The following is a 23,015-nucleotide window of genomic DNA, read 5'->3' on the forward strand; positions in this document are numbered from 1 at the left end:
TACTATTGTTATCAGTATCCACCCAAATTTGCTCAACAGTGAGTAGTACTGTAAATCAACATATACCTAACAGAGGTACACAGGTAGGTTTACACAAAGTCGTCTGCTTAAGAATAGCAAATTTGAGCTAAAAAGTCAAGACTTTTTAGCTCAAGTCAAGACTTTTAGATACAAGTATCTAGAGCACTAAAACAGATTAATAAAAAAAATCACTAACACCATTTACATAATAACGTACGTACGGTGCAGTTCCTATATATAGTCGACGGTTGACACTTAACGTCACGAAAGACACTAGTTTCTTTGAATTTTGTAGCTGACAAACAAAAACTCTCATTGATGACCCAAAATATTGACATTGTTAAATAACACTTTACACAACGTTTATTATTTTTTTCTTTAATAATAATATTAAATAATCCTAATAAATACGGTACGGTACTAGAAACAGCGGCTCAGTTTAACTACGATTGTTTTGCGCGAATGAAATTTTTTTAGCCAACAATTTATTGCTGGTTCCTTTCTGTTTTTAGTTGTTTTTCATTAATTAAGTGCCGTTAACAATTTTTAAAGGAAAATGTTTTATTAAAATAATAACCATTGTGATTTTAGTTATAAATTATTGTTTATTGGCTCGTTCCGGCGAGCACCACTTTGCTATTTTTTGTAATGAAAATAATTAACAATGTAAACCGAACTGTTTTCATTGTAGACTGCTCTGTGTATTTAAAAAATATTCAGCAAATATTATATATAATTTTTAATGGTTCGTGTAGTGTTATAGGTTTTGAATTTATAATAAAGCTATTGTTGGTTACTTATATTTTGTTAATTTAATAAAAACATATGTTTTATTATAATTGTAATTTAAAAAAAACTGTCGACCTACCTGATGGAAAATAGTAACTGTAATCTTAACAGATGAAGACTTTACAGAATATATTGTGACACTGATGATACTTCTCATGCTGTGCCACTCCAGAGACCTAAAGTATTATATATTTTAGAATTTACATGCTTTACCGTATCACGACTTGCATAGCAAACAAATGCTATTTTATAGAAATTTTCTCTCCAGTGAGTATTCTTTTCTAGTAGAAGATTCGTTTATACGAAAATATACTAATTTATACTAGCTACCTGCCCGGCTTTGCACGGGTGTACATATATTATACAAATATATAAACCTTGAATTACTATTGCTAAATACTGCATTAAAATCTATTGCATAGTTTAAAAGGTCTAAGCGAACAGACACCGAAAACGACTTCATTTTATACTATATAAAGATAATACAATATATTTCTAAGTGTATTAATATCAGGTATGTAATATAATATAATAACCTAATTCCGTGTTAATGACACTTATGAAAGCAAAACAGCGAGACGGAAAATAGGGCTTAGAGAAAGGGTAAATAAGGTAATTAGTGAGGTAGGCATACGTACACTAGTGAATCCTTTGTTCGACTCTAGTAATTGTCTAGCGGCATGCTTCTTATATATAATCCTCAGAAATGTTTCATTAACAATACACTTATGCTGCAATTTGTGAAAATTGCTCTGATATCTTATTTACTTAATTATTTAACCGACGTAGATTTTGTAGTCTGCGCCTTGTCTATATCTATTTCTTATATTCCGGCAAACAAGTAGCTAGCTTCGTTAAGTCACCTGCCGTGTGTTGGTCTAGTCGTGCTAAGTAAGTTAAATTTCCGTTCAATAGGTTGATTCAATGTGGCAAAAGACTATCGCAGCGAAATTTCAGGGTGCGGTAGTATAATTCCTTTGTTCTCTGGATTTGGAACGCATGAGGAATACTACGGGTATTACTAAAGGATGTGATAACCGTGGTTCAGTCAGCAGTCAGCTTATATGCTCCATTCCATATACATAAAAAAATATCCACATGTCTAAGTATTAATCACTGTCTTCTGTACTTGTATTAGTCAGTGAACAATTTTAATCAAACCAATTTTATTCAAATCTTTGAATTAAACTCAGCGAAAACTTATACAGAAACTAGTAACAATTGTTCTACGAACTACTAAATTATTTACTTCAGGCTAATTCCCCATTTAATAAATCATAGTAACTTTCTAACTAATTCTAGGGTTTATTTCACGAATTTTATCTATCTATAATATAAAAGAATGGAGAATATGAATCACAATATTACGAATATCCGAATTTCAGCGCACCGATTCTCTAATCAAAAGCTAACATTCGTTGGAACATCGGTACCTGTACCAAACGCAATAATCATAATTCACGAATGTACTAATCCTGTTATTGCGTCTTCCGCGCAATCCTCCAACAATTAACGTTCATTATATAACTTTGTATGGAAACAATATTTGTTCTAGATGCAAGCAAATGTAATTAGTTGACGAGTTGTAGTTCTCCCCTAGTCCCCGATTGCAATCTCTAATTGTCCCGTTTGCACTCCGCCAGGTTGAAACAGGACTTCGATTGGCTTCGGTTTTATTATAACGGCTGATGTAAATCGTAGGTGTGTGAGAGTTTATACAGCTTCAGGCAGGTTTGCAAAGACTGTAAAGGACTATAATTTCATGGTTATTAAAGTAAAAATACTGACGTATTTTTCACTTCTCTGTTTTAAATGAAAAGCTGCTATTTTTATATAATACAATTTGTCAATTAATTTAGAATATGACCGTTACAATATTACATAAAAACATTTTATAAAAAAATAAAATTGGATTATCATTTTTTTAAATATATATGATTATTTTAAACATGATTCTTAAAGTATCTGATAAGAGTCCTATTTAAGAAAGAATATTTTTGTCAATACATTGCTTCTTTAACTCGGTATCTCCAAATTAATCGAAAACTGTAATCGAGTGCAATTGTGTGTGTGTCGCTATTTGTAAATTTAGTCACAAATAGCAACGTAAATGTAATGCTGTCTGCATCTTTCGACTATTCTTAATCTTAGTCACAGTTAGAATACCTGTCTAAGAAATTCTAAAATTTATAACCGATATGGGGACAATGATTCATTTCACTTTCTTTCAACTACATGTTCAAACTCATACCGCGTATGGTCACCTATAACTTATTTTTTGGCACGAAAACAAGATAGGTTGTTAAAACAGAGGATAACTGCAGCCGCGGTCCCACAAACGCAGGCCATGTTTGATTTTCTGCCAAATTCGACTCATCATAAAACAGAGATCCTATCATGGTATATAATATATCTGCTTGTTATTATGTAACAATGTTTTAATACACATTCTGCATTTGTAATCAACTTCGTAATATTATTATACTTTATAATATTATTATTCTTCAGTCTACCTACTCAATTACGTATGTATTGAATCTATCTATCGTCCGGCATTTCATTTAAATAGTAAAACAATAATGATAAACTTAAATTTTATTCAAAGTTCACACCCCGCAGATTTTAATTTAAAGTTAATGTTTTTATGTTCTACTATTACATAGTCTTTTATTATTTTGTAATATTTATTGTTAGTGTATCAGGTATTGGTAGTACAAAACACATTATAATTGTAATTTTTGCTACAGACTACACAAAATATTTATAAAAACTGTTGTCAACTCTTTTTATTCTAAGTCAAATAAAAAAGACATTGAGATATTTATTTTTTATTTATTCTTTATTGAACAAAAAAAAAATTTTGTACAACAGGCGAGCTTAATGCCGTATGGCATTCTCTCCCAGCTAACCTTAGGGTATAAACAGAAAGCGTAATGGGGTATTAGCGAGAGCTGTTTTAAATTATAGATATGTTCACTGTATCTTGACAACGCTCTTTTCAAGTAATACATTTATATAGTAAACCGATTCAAGAATACACAATAAACAGATAATTTGCTGACTGTAAGATTTATTTTACTAAGATTATCGTGGTCCACTTTATTTACACCTAAAGATACAATCGTCTACACCACAAGGCAAATGCATAAAAAAAGTTTAATAGCGTGCTAGACATCCATTAGATATTAAATTTGTTTTCAGGGATTTGCAGGGTCGCCCATAAGGCTCATGTCTATAAAAAATTCGTTAAAGTAACCAAAGTATTACATGCTACTTTGTGGTGTTTACAAAAAATTGCTATCTTGATTTTTCACATGCATGTTTAAAAAGAAGGTTGGTTGTTTTGTTTGGCAACGACTCAAGATTGGTTAGATTATAATAATAAGTGCTTAGTTGACTCCAAAAGGTAGTATTCACGGTTTTATATAAGGTTAATTTATCGTGATCATTAAAAACTTTTTATTATAATGTATTTACATGCATTTACCTATACAAAGGATAAATATACAAAATATTTAATTTAATTGTAAAATATTCTTATATAAACAATATCTCAGACAATATCTGCAAGTTTCTTACTCGATCGTCTTGTGATGAGTCTTCTTTCCAAATATGCGGTATAATAAAATAATATTATATGAATATTCAAAAATATTATTCGTTTAGTTGAATAAAGACTACTTATATAAGTTTAGCATATCAAAAATTGTTTTCTTATATATACATACTTATTTGTTTTTGTTTAAATGTATATATACATTATTGGTAAAAATAAGTCAAGTTTTTATAAAATAATGTAGTTATTTTTAATCCATATATCTTATTGTTATCATATTTATAAGTATTTTTTTTTTAATCTTAAATAAATATGAATTTATTTCAAGTTTCAACAATTCACTACAAATTGTAGTTTTCTCTCTCACAGAGCCATTCCACATGACCTAACTTTTTGAAACAAAAAGAAAAAGACCGTCGGGTCATAACCTCATTCCACTAAAATCCCTTTATTTGAAGACACAGAAGCATATTAACTCTCATTTCAGAAGATTCAAAAAATAATAAAGCCAATTTATGAGTATGAATTGGCTGATTATTTTTCCGTTCCATTCGTGTAATTTTATTTTACGCTTTTTATGTTTGTGTATCTACGCCGAAATAATATTTTTATGGATAATATTTGCTATTTAACTGGAACATCTATACTCTGTGTACTTATTTGTTTATTTTTTCATCAGGTTATATAAATGTTACGGTTATTATAAACACTTATTTATTTATCATAGGTATAAATCTAAATTATACTTTAGATATTCATGTTTGGGTTATAAATTAATTTTGTTACAATTAATTGTTATTTATTTTAAACAATATAACTGATGTAAATTAATAAATATATATCACATGTATGATAAGTTTATATTATTCTTCTATGTATATGCATTCTATCAATTGTCTAATCATATATATTAGTGCAAGTTCTGCTTGACTTGCGTCTACATGGCGCTATGTGAATTGTTAAAGATTACTATTGTTTATTTTTATTATTAAACACATGTTTATAATAATACAATGTTACTTACTCTTTTTCCATTGGCAATTGGGGAACAAGATGAAATTAATTTATTATTTTGTTATATTACAATAACTTTATTTATCTTTAGGAATTTTATGTCGTAGGTGTCAAAATACACGAGTAAACAACTTGTCGAATGAGGTTTCACTGGATACCTACCCACTTTCATATACTACTTACATAGCTTCGTCGGCTATGTGATTAACTATTCTTTTTTTTCTATATACCATTCGCAATTATTTCACTGATTGTATAAGTACTGTCTAGTGAAAAGAAATATTATAAATAAAATAAAATAAAATAATCAGATAATTCAGAAATATATTATATATATTTCCGAATTATCTGATTATAATCTAGAAACGTAGACGTATAGACGTTTGTCAATTTAGTCAGTTTCATCATCTCAATAATTTCATTACAACATATCTATGTTATATGTGTAAATACAACTCAATAAGTTAGAATTACTTACAACGTTTAAATTTCCACCACATAATAAATAAATTCTCTTTCTTATGCATTTTTCATACTAATTACGCGGGTACTCTTGATTAACACGAAATTGTTTACATGACGTAAGTATACACAACAAATCAAAGTTTGGAACAAGCAACTTGGCTAATACGCAACTTAAACAAACTTAGCAGATGCGATAAATTTAGCCAGTGAAACAAGCACTTCCATAAACTTTCCCTCATAACATGTCATACTTGTCAGCCAATGAAGCTGATGGGTGACTTATGATAAAGTCATATTATTTCCATTGGATTGATATATAATAAACTATTGTACAAAAGTAATAAACTTTCAACATTTATTTATTCCTATTACTAAGTATAAGTTAGACGAAATGTTACTTCTCTACAAAAGTAATTCAAATGATAATAAAATAACAACTTTGTTAAGAATTAACTAAATACAGAAGCCATTCATGATAAAAAAAAATATTATTTGTATCTTAGTGTCGATGAAACCTACAATTAGTTATTTATTCTTTAATAAAAAACCAAACTCTACTGTGTCACGTAAATTACAAATGAATTGAACTTTTCTTTTATTGTCGTTTGGTCAATTGCTTACTAGATTTAAGTGTATGAAAATACAAAATACTTACATAAACTGTGCTTATAAATCCTATCCTATAAAAGCAATGATGTTAGACATAATAAACATATGCAAAAAAAATAATGCCATAATTTGAGTAGACACAGTAAATAATTATATTGTAGATAATCAGCCAAGACAATGAGAGGTATGACACAGTTATGTTGTACTCAATATGAATAGAATAGAATAGAAAATCATTTATTCAAATAAACTTACATTGAAGCACTTTTGAATAGTCATAACATTTTTTTTTTTAATCTACCGCTCATTCGGAATGGTGTCTCATCACAAGAAGAACAAGCAAGAAACTTGTGTGTTGCTCTTTTAAATAATTTATTCTTACTTACAATTTAAGTTTAAGTGTGTGAATACAAACCATCGATTAGCACTAATTCAATGAAATAATAAAATAGAAAAAACATTAAATATACAACAACTGGTTAAACAATTAATAAGAGAAAATAAGTCATAGTGATTAGAGCAGACCAGTCCACACAAGCAGCACCCGTTCACGAGTATGACGGATGAGCCAGCCACCACTGCGCTCGACCATATTTTAGGGAGCCCAATAACCCGGCCCACCACGCCGCCACAAGTCTGGACATTTTAGTGAGCATGACTACTCAAAACACCAGACCACGTCATAGCTACTCACAATTGCCATCTGATGGTTATAGTATTCACATTTCACATAAGAATGCATGCGGCAAACAATACAAAAACCGCTACGCTTTCATATTTCTAAAATAATTGAATCAAGAAAGCAATGAGATAAACAAATTATAACGTTGTATGCTAATAAACTAATTATTTACTTGATATGTTGTCGTCTATGAATTCGTCTATCCTGTAATAGGCTTTCTTACACAAAAATTGTTTAATATAAGATTTGAATTGCCTCTCTGTCAGATTTAGTGCAGATTCTGGCAGTTTATTATAAAATCTTACGCAATTACCATAGAATGAATTACTGACTTTGTGCAGACGGCATTTCAGTAAAATTAGCTTATTTCTATTGCGTAAGTTTCTATTTGTACAGTCTTTAAGTTTTTTATGATCTATTGTGTTCCTCCTTATTTGTTATTCAAAGCGAAATTATTTGATAATGATTATTGTAGTACAGATATATCTACATATATGCCAGTTTTGTAACAAAATTGCAGAACATGTAACCTCTCTTTTCAATATACTGTTGTTCTTTTTAATACGTTGTTGTCACAAAAAAAATTTATTTCCCAGAATATTAAAAAAAATGACAGATGTCTAGAGTAACCAGAACTAGGAAATTACGATTACAACAAGATAAGTCATAAATTAAATTATGTTTATACCTAAAGGTTTGCTTTGCTACTTTGTTCTGTGTATGTATTCAGTAAATACATATATCCGCACTATCCACACTGATCCTACATAAATAACTATTGTCTAGTTATAGTGTTATAAGTATGTTTGTCTGTATCTTAGTTACGTTTAATAAACGACTAAATAAAACTTAATGTAATTTCACGAAAATATAGATTGTGTCACGAAGACTTGCTTTCACCCCAAAAAAAGCTGTTTAAGAAAACGAAAGAAAGAAACATTAGCTTGGAATAATTGAACAAGAAATATTACAAGAAACTATACGAGAATACATATAGAAAATAAAGATATAGAATGCGAAATTATTGATAGTCTAACATTACATTTTTCTATATTTATTACACAAACAAGAATGGAAGGACACACTGACAACAAAATGAATCAAGTAACGGTTTCCTTCCCTTAATGAAACAGCAAGCGCATTACGAGCAGATCCCTAAAAAAACTCAATAAACTTTTATTAGAAACATTAAGACAAGTAAAATAAAAGTCGAGTATTTCATATTTCGCATGGGTACTCACCCATAAAACGAAATTCGTACAAAAACGTCGTAACAAGAAACTTTACGTAAGCAAAACTCGGGCATATTTTCAAGGTCTTATTGCAAAATAATTCCTTTTCTTTCCCATTTCTATAATAACGAAGTTTGTCCACATGCGCGACGCCGGAGGGATTTCTGAAATATGTTTTTAATGAGTTAACCAAAGAAAACGTCTCTTAAGATGAAGTTGCCGAGCAAATCCTTTGAAAACGTTGCAAAGTTGCGCCTACCCGAAAGTTCAGGTCACGGAATTTCAACTTAATTAACTGTTACCGACAGCCCCTCTTGACGATTCTTGTGTTTATTCCATAAAACACGATGCTTAAACAAGCCGACAGCCTCTGATTTATGTAAGACTTTGGGCTCAATGCTAATGTAAGTTAATTTTAATTCGGCTCTTTGCCGCGTCTTTGCTCTTTGCTGCTTTGTCTATGTTTATTCAAATAGTTTCTTTTTGATGTCCTCTGGAGATTTAATCCCAACGAAAATATATTTTCATTAAATATTTACGCAATAAAAAACAAGTGTATAAGCACAGGTAAGAGAATATTACACATACAAAAGATTTTTTACCTATTTTACATTATTTTTATCGAAGGTAAAGGACCTTCGATAAAAATAATGTCAAATACAAGTTATACTCTTCAGACTTAATCTCGACACAATAATGTTCTTTTGTGAAAACCATAATAATAAAATGTTACATAATTTATATTACTATTTTTCGTAAATATTGGCTCATCCGTTAGACGGATGTTGATTGTCAATAAAATTACAGAATAGATGACAGTGAACCATTTCGAGTAGTCACATCGATGTGCAACAAATAAAAAAAATATAGTAACACTAGTAAATATTTAGTATCTAAAAAGAGATCACAAAATATAATTATTACAATCCTAAATCTTAAATTTATTATAATATTATAACGAACATTAGAGGCCAATCAAATTCAAAACTCAAATCATGTAAAAAAGATTCTTTAGCTTATGAAACTTAAGAAATTAATGCTATCATTTTTTTCAGTTTTTACCTTGCTTGCTTTTGTATAAGGTCCTTCCTATCTATTTTGATTAATATCACTAATCGTGCCTTTTCAGTAATTTAGTTGAATGACCTATAAGAACTCCCAGCACTAGAACAAATCTAACTTTATTAACTAATTAACCTAACTAATTTAACTTTATTTATTTATTTATTCTTTATTTTAACTTCATTGCACCAACAACGCACACATTTATGTATGTAGGCACTAAAGGCATATAAAAACATTGATTTATTCAATGCAAGTCAATTAAAAACAATTTAGTTGATCAATAAAGAATAAAAAGGCACCTATTAATATAATATTAAATACAAAATAATTCAGCCAAGTTGAGATTGAGATTGCAAAATAGAAATTATCTATTTTGGAAACAATCTCAAATAGGAATATTTTTGTCGCATAAATATTTTATGTATCCAATCAATAATTGCAATTGAAATATGTAGTAAATTTCTCATAATATCGGATATTTCTAAATGTTGTATATATATTAATATATTATATAGGTGTCTTATTTCACATTTGTTAAAAAACTAACAACGAAATATATTGAACACACCTAGCCTAATTCTATAATACCCTAAACTTATATAACTATAGATATATATACATGTATATATTATAGATTTAGAACGGTTTAGGACATCCCATCGTACAAGCCATTACGTACTGTTTAACGCTTAAGTTTATCCCGAGATTAACGAAGTCTGGGCATAAAACTACAAAAGTTAATGATGAGATTAGAGTTTTTGGAGTTAAAAGGACTTTCTGGCTTTAACATCATCCTTCAGCCTTTACTTAAAAAAGTATGCCATTGAATTCTAGTGTAGTATAAGGTTTTGGTATATACGTATATATAAAATTCTCTTATAAATATCTTATTTATAAAATTCACATGTCACAATGTTAGTTACCATACTCCTCCGAAACGGCTGATCGATTTTTATGAAATTTTATATGCATATTCAGGTCTGCGAATCGACTACTATCTATTTTTCATATCCTTAAGTGGTAAAGGATATCCACCCCTAAATATATATTTTTTAATATTTTCGAGATAATATTTTATTTTAATTTTATTATTATTTAGGATTGAAAAATACATATAACCATAAATTTTCACCCTTCTAACAACGTTTGCCGGGACAGCTAGTATACAATATATATTTATATTCAGCAGTGTATTTATACATTATGTTTGCTGATTCTACCGGATGTAATGAATTTATTCAAGAAATTGATTGAGTTAAGGAAATTGAATACAGAAATCGAAAAATATAGGACATCTATTTTTATCCATTGCTATGAGCACATATGAGTACAGATTACATACGAAAATCTACTAACTTTTATAATATGTTACAGTAAACTGTAAATTACTTATATGTCTGATGTAATAATTTTGTTCAAATATCTTACTGACTTTACATCAAATCAAAGTAGGACCTATTATAAAAGTAGGCATAAAATAAAAATTATAGTTTAACTTCCAATAAGTAAGTCAAATGATTCACATAATTTAAATAGGAAACATATACATTTCAGTTCATATATATACACAAGTTTATGTCACCACATGACTACTATTAACAACTCTATAACAAAGTAAGTAAATATTAAATAGATTGCCAAGACTTATACGACAACTTTTGTTTGCGTGGCATTTCATGCGAGAGTGAAGGTCACATTGACCGCAGTTTAAGGAGTTTCTTCCATCAATCAAACACATATGTAGCTTCGCTTACATAACGGGCACATCAATCACATGCATGTATAAGAATCGATCACAGCTCTCTTAAAAAGGTGTTTCTCTCTTTCACCGAAAGCCTACTCTAGTTGACATGACTTTGATAAATTATTTGCCTACGCAACGTTCTCGGGCTCACGTCGTTTACATTTTTCATCATGGCATTTTTATTGATTTAGTCATCGTTCGCTCATTGTTTATGATATACCTAATAAACAAAATCTGAAGTACATTTTTGTTAAGGGAGCGCACAGCGTGAGCTAGTTAGAAGCTACGAGCACCTGGATAGACTGGTACCATAGATTAAGTGAAAATTAATAAAATCGTAATAAGTAATAAAATCTAAATCAATCTCGTTATATCGACACGAAGATAAGATTATACAAGGATAACTTTCAATTTTCGACGATTACTTGAAATTATTTTCATTTTTACAATAAAAGCAATATTTTTTATTTATATATATATATATGAATATAGTAATAAATATAATTATTTATACAGTACCATTAGAATTTTTTTATTTATAATTATAACACTTGTATATATGTATAAGTATATTATATGTACATATCATATTATATTACAAACATATTGCACAATAATATAAAAGAGTATATAATATTTTTAGTACATTTATAAAACTAAACTACGATAATAATATTATGATACCTATATAGCAAGAAATAGCCTTTTTTCTACAGAAATAGACAAGTTTTTACCTCTTTCATTTTGTGGGTTATTACAAAATGAACTAATGGTTCATTGTGTAAAACCTACAAAATGAATGGTGTTGGTGTTTAAATTGCAATATATTTACTAGACTAAGGATTAGTGAATATGCAATTACGTTAACTGAACAGCTTTGTCAATCTATAAATGAATCTAATCAGAGCCTTGTAAAGTATATTAACGTACATAGTACATTGTCAAACATGTCAATCTTCTGGGATGCGTAATTGGATATCATCATAATTATATCACATATGGCGTCACATAAAATTGGGTTGATGGATTATCAACTGGTAATATTGAAATAATTAAGATGGTAATATTAATTATTACAAATTTTAAATATGTACATACATATATTACTAGTAGTTACACTCGACTTCGTATGCTTTTTATGGATGATATCTGTCCTCGATATATCGTTTAGCAGTTCATTCGTGAACCGTAACAAAAAAACAGAGAGACAGACCTTTGAGTTACAAAATTATTAGGGAAGAACTAATGATATATTGTAGACATTATATCACAAGGAAATTTGGAATTAATCAAGACTAACCCGACTTATTTCTATTCAGTCAACATCTAAACTGGAAGTAAAATGCAATAAATATTCATATTATTATGTTTTTACTAATATTTGATAAGTTGGTACTGATATATTATTTTATATATTAATAATAATAATAAATTTATACTTAGTCATTTTTAAACTAATATATTTAATATACATTATTAATATAGTTTATTGGGTGTTAAGCTGATGGATAATTTAAGAATACTGTATATCAAAAACCGATACACATATACATACATTATACATTGATGCCTCCTCCGCACCATCACCAACGACGCGACATCTACGATCAGTATAAAGTATAATCGTTACTACTAGTTAACACTCTCACAAACAAAGCACTTGATCACTGTGATCCTGCACTTGTAGAAAATTAACTATTGCAAGTTCAGGTACATACTAGCGACACGTCCCGGTCTAAACTCGTGTTTCCTAAATTAAACTTATTTGATTTCTATATTCCGAGGAAGGCGATAAAAATATTCAATAATTTTTCGATCACGAGGCTAACAACAATATGTATACAAAATTAATTTAGTATTTGTTTGCGGAGTCCATCAGAATTAACCGTCCAACGCTGGCAGGCCGTCGTAACGGTACCTATACCTATGGTAAATTCCGACATGTCGACTAACAGTGTGTCCTCCTGTCTCCACAGAATATCATAACATCTCAGAGACTATCAGAGACCTACGAATAGATTTCAATAAGGTAATAAACGCCGAAACGAATCTAACAGGGAGATGTCAATGTTAAATTTCAATAGTGCCAAATGTTCCCTATATTTTATGTAGTACTAGCTACTCGCTCCGACTTTGTATGGGTGTACATGTAGCGAAGAGACACATGCACATAAAGAGTAAAAGCCAAAATAGGCACATAACAAAGCCAAGAAAGATTCATATTTAACCTTTATTTACCCTTTAACTTTTTCATGTTAAAACCCGGTTAAATATAAGAATAAATCCACTATGTAGTGCATACTCAATAAAACGTGATTATTTGAATGTAATAATTAAACTTATTATATTTTAATACATAAACTTAAGTAACATAAAGCGAATCGTACGCGAGTTGAGACTACGATAAAAACTGACTTAAATCGTTGAAGTCGACAAGTAATCATTCTCTGACACAAATTTCTGAACAATTGAAAACACATTATCAGCATTATCATGTAGTGCAACCGGACCATCTTCCAAAAAGAAAAAAAACGAAGATTTCTTTTTCCTTAAAAATCGATTAAATACTAATTTTTAGCCATATTTGTTGCCTACAGTCAGTTTACATATAGGTATGTAGCAGTACAATACATATACTGTTGTAAATTTATTTATTTCGATGGCCTCACTAACCATTCTTGGGATATAATGTCGTTCTGATGTTAATACCTTCGGTTGGTGTAGTTCAATCAAGTGATTGGGTCCTGATCCCAACAATTTTTCCGCTATAGCTGATTCATGCTGAGCGTTGTTTTTGATAGCTTTTATGTGTTCATCAATGCGAAAATAAATAAAACCTGGTAAGATGCCGTGATTTTTCCTAATTATACGTTACATACGCAAGTTGAAGTTCTAATTGTACAGCTTAATTACAATCTAATATAAATCCTTAAGTTTATAAATTAAAGTGAACTCTTATATATGTTAACCCAACGGCGTAACTTCAAATGCTACCTCAATCGACGATCTAAGAGTTAATTAACTTATCATTATCACGATACACCTTATTAAAATCTCTACCTGTAAAGACAGCCTAATTAATAGAAATTGTTTATTTCATTATAAAATTAATAAACCAACGTGGTTATGGAAATATTAAACATATTTTTTGTAGATAATTTGGATATAGTGGTACGTATATATATATATATATATTTATATATGTACAGCTCATATTAAAAAAAAATAAAGAAAGTAAAAATATAGAATTTTAGACTGTTATCAATTTTATAAATTAGACTCGATCTTTTGCATGTGTAATAATATTCATATGCTATATTAGTTAATTACTAGTCCTAAACCGTCTATTTCTTTAATCAATTTTCGTATTAGTATTACATTTATCACGGTTTATAGACATACGCTGTATATAGAGAATTGAATAGAAAAATAGAAAATAATCGGATAAGGCAGCGAACTTTCAGGATACAGAGACATGACATCATAGTCCACCGAAATAACAGCATATTAGTACCAATAACATCACAAGTTAACATTTATATATATATCTTTGGTGTTGTTATGTATATACATTGTAACGATTACTGCATCCCGCCACGTAGATCATAATCTTCTTGGCCATTTTAATAATATATTCATATTTATTACGCTACATTAAAATTTTTGCAATTTATTTTTATGAGACGAAATCGTGAAAGATGGAGAGATATGAGGAGACTGAGACGTATTCGCGATCTTGGAGAATAATATATATATATATATATATACTAATAAATATTGTCCCTCACTCATGATCGTTAATATGACAATTTTGTTATTTAAAACTCTTGGATCATCTAGGCTGGCGTTTTAAAACTTTTATTTATAAGCCAATCTTACATTTTTTTTTTAACCTAAATAAAAACTTTTTCTTTCGAAACTCATAACAGAATCGATATTAACCTTCATGTTTCATGTTATAATTACTTTAGCTGCTACTTCAATCTATCAAACTTCTAATTTAATCTGCTCCTTATATAAGAACGTAGATTGAGTTATCCTATGCTTCGCTATTAAAAATTGTATGGAATTTGAAGAACTATTAATATATTATTGTATTATATAATGGGTATTTTCCACATCTGTACCAGTAGGTACCAAGGCTATTTTTCGTCGTCGTCATCCTTCGTACCTTTTCGTATTAACAATTTTGAAATGTCATACTCAGCATTTACCCATCTAGGTTCTATGTATATAATTATGTATATTCCTAAATAATAAACAATGAATTACTTTAAAACTAATTAAATAACATTGCTCTTTTGTATATTGTAATTAAAATGTAAATATATTTCTTTACTTAGTACGTAATAAAAACTAAAACTTACTTAGTAAGTAACAAAATATTTTGTTACTATATCAGGAATGAAATAACTAAGTTACTTTCTACTCAGACAGATCAGCACTCCATCATCATACTATAGCGTGAGTTTTAGAAGGCGCTCGCGGCCAAATTGAATGCTACAGAAATACGATCTCTTGAATTATGAGTCGTAACCTTATCCGACGAAATCCGATGGGATGCAAGATGGCTGGATTGAATGAAAGCTCTATTGATAGGACGCTAGTCGTAATAGAGATAGGTGGCGTTCTGTTCCCAAAGGTCCGTTGAGAATGACCTTAATTTCCATAACTACGAGTAGATTTCACGATACATATTGATAGTTTGTTTACATTTACACTGAAAAATTGGATCCAATATTGTTATTTCTGCATTATTGTTGGGTAAAAATGACATTACAGTGACAAAACTGGTTAACATCTTAGCCGTGCGTAAATGTTCAGTAACACAACGCTCACTATTTAGATGCCTCTGACTGGTCTACTCGGATTACTGCTGTGATAATGTGTATATCTGTATACATTGTAATGTAACAACAATAACTGCATAGATAATTTTTATATAACACTGGATGTGCCCACGGTTTCATCCGCGTTATATTTCAATATAATATAGATAATTTATTCTGATGCCTAAGCTATATTATTGTAAAATTTCATCAAAATCCGTTCAGTAGTTTTTGCGTGAAGGAGTAACAAACACCGATACATACAAACATTCGCGTTTATTAAGATTTATGAATCCGTTATGTATTAATACTGTTATCTTATACAATATAAATGCTAACGAGAGACCAAATCAATATACGCAATTACTATTATTATATATAGTATTACATAAATGTGCCGTCATATACATAGGTATATTTAATCATTTAATTTAATGATGTGGTATGGTTGGGTGAATAATTATGATCATAATTCAATCAATTAAACTAACAACATTCCACATATAAATAGTGAACATCTATTACACGATTTTAATTGAATTTGTAAATGATATTATTGACTCAATGAACATCAGCACTACGGTATAACACATATCATTTAAATCATCATTACATAGTATAAAACAAAGTCGCAGTCGCTGTCTGTCCCTAAGTATGCTTAAATCATTAAAACAACGCAACGGATTTTGAAACGGTGTGTTTTAATAGATAGAGTGATTCAAGAGTAAGGTTTATATGTACATACAGCTAGTAAATAATAAAAACACTTTAGGAAATATTATCTCGGAATCAGTTTTAATGTTTTGGAAGAAATGTGTTTAAAATATTTAGAGTGTTAGTGCTTTATGTACCCTTAAACTGTTTTTCATTTTCCACGTGGTTATGGTCAGTAAATTAATTACCTTGATCACATACAAATAACTTTCATGAGAGATTTGTTCAGTGAGATTTTTACTGTGTATATAGTTCAGTGAGATTTTTACTGTGTATAATGTTTTTTCTGACCTACTACGATTTCTTCCACGTGGAATATAACTTATTATTATTATTAATAACTATTTATATTAAAATAAATTATAACATTAACTATCTGCGAGTAAAAGTCCCATCAAAATCTGCCGTTTTCGAGATTAGCAAAGAACATACTGACAGACAGATATTTAAATTTTTATTTTTATGTAAATACCTTATTTACTTTCATGTGCATTTAGTGAATTCTGATAATTTAAAATTATAAACGTTGAGAATTCAATTTTATTTATTTATTACTAGATGTACTCGCGACTTCGTCCGCGTGGACTTTATATTTCTAAAATAAAAGTAGCCTAAGTTAACTTATTACATCAGCTACCTGCCATATAAGTCCTGTTAAAATCGGTCCAGCCATTTCAGAGATTAGCCGGATCAAACAGACAGACAGGCAGATAGATAAAAATATTTTTTGGTGTACATGCACCGTATTTTTATTCATATACATGTTTATAATAAACGGTTATTTCAATATTACAAACAGACACTCCAATTTTATTTATATGTATAGATATAGAAAGCCTCTATCTTCTACCTATAGGACAACCGAAGATGGTGTAAACATTGGATGGATGGAAGGATGTATGTGAACAAATATAATTGTATCTACATTAACAAAAAACATGTGAATAAAAAGTGTATGAGTTTTTGGTTCGTATGTTTTTTAGTGTTTTTTTTCACCTTATCTTTTGAAAGGGCCATATGCATTGTACCTACACTTAATAGGTAAAGGGCGAGTAAATGACTACAAAATAAATGCAACTTTGTCAGAGCTCCGTAAAACAGCGCGGCAAAGACTGCCTCTCAATTCCTATGTTTTTTCCCTTAAAATCTTTTACATAGAAAATTTAGGTCCAATTAACATCCTCTTTTTATTTAACTAGTTCGTCATTGATTAAATGAATCGGTCATCTTCGCAGTTCCGTAGTTTTTATTAAAGGAATATTCACTTTTTATGAACATATTTAAGAATATGTTGTAGGTAACTCATTAGCATACTATGTGGACATAGAGATAATATTCTGCAAAGTAGCAAAACACGCTTGTTACATGTTTCGGATACCATTTGCAGCGTAACCTATATTTTAGTTACTCAAAAATAAGAACAAAACATCGTTATAATTAAAGTGAAGGCTAAATCCTGTGTGTGTACATATTAGTAGGTATAAAAAAATAAAAACAATATTCGTACTTAAAAAATAGGTATCAAGTGTACTTACTTCATATATATATCACATATAGTTAACGACTGTTTACATTACTAAGAACTTGATAATACATGTTTGATGTATGTAATATTTTTTAATTTGCATAATATATGGAGCTTATAATTCCATAAAGCCACTTTCTTTAGCATCTTTCATTTAAAACGCCATTATCTGAAGGAGCTGGAAGGTTTTCTTTGAAAGGACGCGTGCTTGGGGCCATTACAGACCCAAATTAAGTGGCCCTTTACAACAACCGCTTGCGTGTACTAGGGACGAACGTTGTCACCGATGACGTTACGTAATATCTTTGTAACAGGTTTAAATATTGATAAATAACAGTGGAACAGTGATAAATTAGTAATGACAGAGAAAAAGTTTATTTAATAATAAACAACATATGAGTCAATGTATTCCTAGTCTTAAGTTACAGAAGCAAGTGTCATTTGACCTTGTATCTATCCACTATTGGTTATAGGCCTTATCCAATATGTGCTCCATGTGTGATCTTCCGCCTTCCGCATCAATCCACTCCATGGTTATAATTTATACGATATTACTATTAAAGTAAATACAGTGTTTGTATTTATGTTTACCATGTGCTTCTTTTTTGTGTATCAGTTTGCAATATAATCGAGTGATAAAGTCATTGTCTGCGATAACCTCTACAGAACATTGTTAGTTAGTCTCTCCATTTGTTACCTTTTCATGATTAAATAAATGAATATAGATTTTACCATAAGGACGAACATATTTATATCTCAATAAATACATATTTGGAAGAAGGATAAGGAGAGTATGAAAGTTAGAACAGGCGGAATCGCAAGTAACAGCTAGTACTTGCATTTTCAGTCCGATTTCCATCACTGTTATTCAAACAAATTCATAATATTTTGTTGTTTAAAATAAAAATCGCTTTGAATATCTGTTATTGTTAATAATACCCAGCACGATGCAGCACTACACAGACCATTCAGTTTGCACCGAATGCGGCGGTGTATACAAACATTTTCCCTCTTAATTTATTTCAAACGCCTTTAGCTTCTAAAGCTTAGACATATTTAAATAGGGCACGTTTAACATTTATATTCATGAATGTGTTTTATTCACTTATGTGAAAAGGAGTTTGATTAAAAGTTAGTGCAAGTTAACAATTTACATTACTAATTACATAGAAGAAAACAAGATACTTCTGGGAATTACATAAAAAATAAAAGGAATACTTTTAAAAGTAATTATTATAATCATATATATTTCGTAACTTTATTGTAAATAATATCTTTGCATTTCTGATCTTATTTCAATGACTATAGTCGTATAAATCTATTAAGCAGTGATATCTTGTCGTTAAAACTGAACACAAAACAGCTAGTTAGAATAGTACTGCAACAATAGTTTACAATAATTTGTAATGTAGGATGTATTATGAAAATTACCTTTCCGCAATATAAATTACACGTAATATGCATTATTCTGTATAATTATTCTAATGGCGTGCCGTGTGACCTTACATGTCTTGTACATAAATCTTACGTGGTAACATCGGAATCATTCCATTCATGATATAATATTCAAGAATTTATAAAGACCCTAATAAATTACATACAGGTTTGTAATAGTATTGTAAGAATTATGCTATGAGAGCCTTTTAACGGACATTAAATGATTATCACTTTCTAAGATATATAAAAAAAGGATATTTCATACAAAATCATATTTTAAGCTAATGGGCCACCAAATTGTCACCTAAATATGTCAATCCTCAACAGCACTATTGACATCACGCCCGCTATACAACTTCTGTTATTCCTGAAAACTAACGTGCCATACCTACCTCCATGACCCGTTATATCCCTTCATATTGAAACACAGCTTACAAAGCAACCTAGAAATAAATATATATATTCATATATATATATATATATACACAGTCCAGGCAGATGTCATTATACAAAGTATATCAAAACATTTATTAATGTACAGTATAGTAATAAAAAAACGTATAAATAGGTATCTGGTGTACTTCTCTTACTATATAATCCTGAATGTCCATCGTATAAGAAGTCAACTGTTCACAAAGACAAAACTTTAGCAACTTCTGAAACATTCCTTAAACTTTCCCAATAACAGTATAATATTTTCCTGCTGTATCGAAGAAAATTAAAAAAAAAGTGTTTCTAGTATTCGGAACGGTTGGTGGACCATTTTAAGAGGAAGCGAATTCCACAAAACTTGGTTGAATCTTATTGAAGCCAACGAGTCGCTTTCGACAAAGTTAGCGTTTTGAAATCGAGTTAAGATCCATTAACTATTCGTGGTTTAATTTTCTCCGAGATGAGGTTTTAATTCCACTTCACTTTAAGTCTTTCTCAGAATTTCGTCCAACCGGTCTTGTTTAATAAAGATGAAAGGTGCTCGATTCTAATAGGAAAATGAATTTAACGTTTATGGGAAGTTAGATGAGGATCTTATATTGTGTGTTGTTTTTGAAAAGAAACGGATTCTACTAATACCTGCCTCTGTCTCTATGTATATAAAAGTTATTTGTTTTATGTAAGCTTTTCCCTTTATATATTTTTATGAAAATCCTATTACAAAAATAATATTAAAAAATGTAAGGCAAATATGTATCGAGATAGTAAACGTTACTATATCGATACATTTTTGTCTTATGAAAATCAAATATATATATCTATATATATGATTATTTATTTATTTTTACTATATAATGATAATAATTATATCTATTACTTACATAGATAAATTTAGCTCTAAATAATTAATTATAAAAACTTAATATATTCTTGAATTAATATTTATTACGACATATACATAATATATTTATACTTAGACACCCTTATAAAAAAAAATAGACACCCTTACTGCTACAAGCTTGTGATTAACGTATACTCACTCATACAATACTCGTATTCAAGTATACTAGCGAAAATTGCAGATATATAATAATTTTTCAAAATCAGTATCATCTATTACATTCATTTTACAGTATAATATCAAAAACACAGAACTTATTGATATAATATAACTAAACCTCACTCATGTTTCTTATTAACGTTGAAAAGGTTAACATTCAACTATGATAGCCGTGTATACTAAGTAAGAATCATTCAATTTTATTATTTATCCTCGTGTACGCTGAATACTAATTAACTTGAGTAGGAAGAAGACAATTAATGTCATAATAACCGTAATTTTCATCCGAGTGCTAAAACAAGAAGGCTCGATATTTTGTGTTTACGAGTAAGTGTAGATTTTTGTCGAACCTTGTCCGTTAAAATTGACAAATAGTCAATCTATTATTTAACAGTTCATAAAAATGTGAATCAAAATGTTATTTTATTATTTTTCTGCTTGGGTACCGTTATCCCATCCATTTCATTCATTCGCAAGCTGCTTCTTTGTAAGCTGTATTTCAGTTGGAAGGTGAGATATGGTAGTGTGTATTTATAGTCGTATAGATCATTACATAAGTAAGAAATTGTTTACTTTAATTTTTATACAAGACGGTCAGTGTGAGATTAGATTCGCAGATGACGGTTATTAGTGACTAGCTGTGCCCGCGACTTCGTCCACGTGGAATGCCTTGACCAGTATGTATTCACTAAAAATGAATCTAAGCGTTTCATAATACCCATAGCTCAAGCTCTGCATAACATAGACTATTTAGCGCTGTGTAAGTTGTCCAGGAATGTTATTATTAATTATGATTTACTTGTATACTTTTAATTTTGTCTGTAGGACCAGAATAGCTTTATACAAGAACGCTCAAATATTCTATCCTACCTTGCTTCCTTTCAATGGTTGATATATATGAAGCAAGTTAACACTAGATCTACTCCACCACCACACCATCAATGAAAGTTTATATATTATTATAAAATTTACAATAATATATAAAATACATACGGATTAACATTTTTTTCGTCTATTAGTCAACTTTCAATTCAATATCTTACGAATATTATATTGGAATTATTACATGCACATACACACGTCATAATCCTATAAACTATATTAAACTTATAATAATTGAACTAATACAATATAGAGAATGTTTGGAGCGTCTATCAACCAAGGTTTAGTAGATGAGAAACGTTCTCATCAATGCGATGGACAAATATAACAATTGTACCATATTGAGACAAATTGCAAAGATTTTAATCACCATAATGACCACATAGACTGTCCACTTATACCGTCACAAAATCTACAACCACTCAGCCAAGGGAGTACGATATAAAAATAAACTATACAGAATAAAAAGGCAATAAAGTTAGTATTACAAATACAAACAAATAAGAGATGCACTTTAATAACTTTCTTCGAGAATATTCGAAGTCGCTGCCATTCCGATCGTTGTGCAAGCGATATAGAGGTTTTATTATCAGATGGCTCGTTAGCTTCTGAGCTTACTTACATCTTGCGAATAAAAACAAATGCAGTACTATTAAGTTTTGCAACTACCAAGTCGTAAGTTGACAATATTGTATTCAACTTTTTCCACTATAGGAATAGTGAGTAGATTTAAGATAGATCGTCTATTTTGTTAATGGCATTTCTAAGGGGTGACAGTTTAGCCTTTATTATTTCTGTTGAGGTAGACATTGTAAGCATTGTTACTTCAGTTTTATTTGTTTTTGCCGCTAAGCATATTGTTTTATTTTCATTAGTAAATCGAATATTAACACGAATAATTTTAGGATTAATATTCAACATCTGTCGACTTTTCAATTAGGTTACAGACTGGAGTACAG

The sequence above is a fragment of the Achroia grisella genome, unplaced genomic scaffold (genome assembly GCF_030625045.1).
Source record: "Achroia grisella isolate CSIRO2021 unplaced genomic scaffold, CSIRO_AGI_Agris_v1 utg241, whole genome shotgun sequence".
In the NCBI taxonomy this organism is placed as follows: Eukaryota; Metazoa; Arthropoda; class Insecta; order Lepidoptera; family Pyralidae; genus Achroia; species Achroia grisella.